This window comes from Fragaria vesca, linkage group LG6, assembly GCF_000184155.1.
Source record: "Fragaria vesca subsp. vesca linkage group LG6, FraVesHawaii_1.0, whole genome shotgun sequence".
NCBI lineage: Eukaryota > Viridiplantae > Streptophyta > Magnoliopsida > Rosales > Rosaceae > Fragaria > Fragaria vesca.
In genome coordinates this window covers 34,141,832-34,144,656 of record NC_020496.1, presented here as the reverse complement: position 1 = coordinate 34,144,656, position 2,825 = coordinate 34,141,832, and positions in this window count along the sequence as shown.

Genomic DNA, 2,825 nt, shown 5'->3' with positions numbered 1-2,825 from the left:
ATTATATGTAAATGTGCATATTAAATTTAGAGTAAATGACCATTTACTACTAATTTAACATCCTTTTAGCCCATTCCAATGAAAATCTATTCAGTAACCCAATTCCAATGAATTCTAACAAAAAGACGTGAATACCTCACCCTAATTTAACTCTCTTTCTCCTCTTTTTTCTCGATCATTAACTCTCTCTCTCTCAGAAAACTCTCCCACTCTCTTTCCTCTCTCAAACGTGAATATGATTCCTCTCTCCGGTGAAGCACCGACGCCATGAAGCACTGGCGAAGCACCACACCGGTGACGCTGCCCTCACGTCGGTCCTCACCGCCGAACTGATCACCGATACATCTCTGACCAGATCTCTTCCTCCTTCTCTCCTCTGATCTGGAAAGCACACACACTCTCACTCTCTCCTCCCATCGAGACCGTTGAGCCGAAGAGTAGCGTGAAATCCAGATCAAGTTGCCGCGCATTTGAAGTCGATGGCCTCCGATCTCTCCTCTCCGACATCGACGACCTCCAATCACTCCTCTCCGACGTCGCTCGTCAGTGTTCTCCGTTGTAAGTTCGACGCCTCTAGAGATCGGATCCCCACTCTCTCACCATCGGCATCTCTCTCTGTTTCTCTCCAAAGTCTGAAGACAGAGGTCGACTTCACTGAATCAGACTGGTTCAATTTCACTGGGTTGAAATCGATGGCGCCGGAACTGTTTTGAAGGCCGTCGTTGTTGTAGAGGATGAGCTAGCGTTGTGCCATGCCGTTGTTATGGTTTCTGGTTTATTTATTTATTTTTTTTTCGTGAACAAATGTTGAGGTTTCTGGTTAACAAAAGGTTTATGTACCTTCGTTAGTCTCTCATTGATGTTTGATAATTATGAAATCAGTTTTGGTTAGATAGAACTGTTAGATACGTTTTGGCGTTGATGTATATGGAATAATTAAGATTTTTACTGACGGTAGTAATATTTCATAGCATCTTATTTTTGTGTTCTGCACCCAAAATATAAAAGTTACTAGGGGTAGTAATTTTCTATTATTTGCTTGTGTGTTGATTTTTCTCTGGAGATAATAGATTGCAAGTTTACTACCCCAGTAGAAGTTTAATGGGGGTAGTAAACTTTATTTTTCGCATCTAAGTTGTTCTTCCTCTGTTTTAGTGTGTATTATGGCATTAAAAATATTTTTTGCAAGTTTACTACCCCTAATAAAAGTTACTAGGGGTAGTAAACTTTAGTCTTTCGAATCTAAATTGTTCTTCCTCTGTTTTAGTGTGTATTATGATCTTGAAAATACTGTTTTGCAAGTTTACTACCCCCAGTGAAAGTTTACTATGGGTAGTAAATTTTATTTTTTCGCATCTAAGTTGATTTTTCTCCGTTTTAATGTGTACTTATGGCCTTGGAGATATTATTTTGCAAGATTACTGCCCCCAGTAAGATGTTTACTAAGGGTGGTAAACTTTATTTTTTTGCATATATGTTGATTTTTTCTCTCCTTTAAGGTATATAATGGTCATAGGAAAACTGTATTGCAAGTTTACTACCCCCAGCAAAAGTTTACTAGGGGTAGTAAACTTTATTTTTCTGCATCTAAGTTGATTTTTCACTGTTTTAAGGTGTATAATGGTCATGGAAAAACTTTATTTTGAGTTTACTACCCCCAGTAAAAGTTTACTAGGGGTAGTAAACTTTATTTTTCGTACTTGGGTTAAGATCACTTAAATTCCGATGACATTTAAAAAAATCCAATGAGATTTCTAGAAAATTCCGGCCACCGGATGCCGGCAATTTTCCGGCCGTCGGAAAATTCTGGTAACCGGTGACCGGATTTCGGCGGCCGAAGTTCGGAGTCCGGCGACCGGAATGCGGCCGCCGGTGATTGGCACCGGAGCCCGATGTGCTTTCGGCAAAGTCTTTCCTCCATCTTTTTCACTTTTTCTCTTTAAGTAAAAGCTAAGGGTAAAAAAGTCTTTAAAAATATAATTTTATTATATTTTAATAAAGATTTGTGTATTTGGGCTTAAAATAAGTACCTTGTATTCAAATGAGCTAATAAAAAATATTATCATTGAAATGGGGTTTGGCTTTTTCTATTTTGTGCAAATGGTCTTTTTGCCTTAAATTTATGTGATAATTACGTACGGTTATCGATGTTTTGGTTAATTAATGAAATTGTAATTTTGATCCGTTAGTTGTAAAAATGAAATAATGAATGAACGATAAATCGGCCTTGTATCAAAAAAAAAAAAAAAAAAAAATAACTGCGAACATGTACGTCTGTCATTGATTTAAAAGTTAAGAGGCTCTCATCCAATGTTCTTGTAAAGACCCGGAAAACCTAGAGAGACAGTATTTGCACGCTAAAGGCAAGACTCGATCTATGACTGATATGACACTCGGTCACTCGGAGAATATTCCAAAAATACATGAGCACAGGCAATTCATACGTAAGGCCGGAGATACGTACGTACCTCGAACATGCATGAAGAACTACTCTTGTTGCACATAGATCAGAGTACAAAATAGGAATGATTATGGTTCTCGGGTATCTCCAAATCCCCAAACCAAGGCTAAGGGCATTCCATCCAGCATAAGCATCTCTGGACAATCTGAAATACAATGCGACTCTCAAATTACTCATATCTATCACTCTCTCTTGTTTATCTTTGTTCGATAATTCCTTCTCAGTACATGCATGAATTAACTTTCATCTTTAGTAGCTAGATTGTAGGGGTGGCACTTCCGAGCCGAAAACCGAAAAAACCGAGCCGAAAACCGAGCCGAAACCGTAAAAACCGGCCGAAAAAAAACCGAGCCGAAAAGAAAAA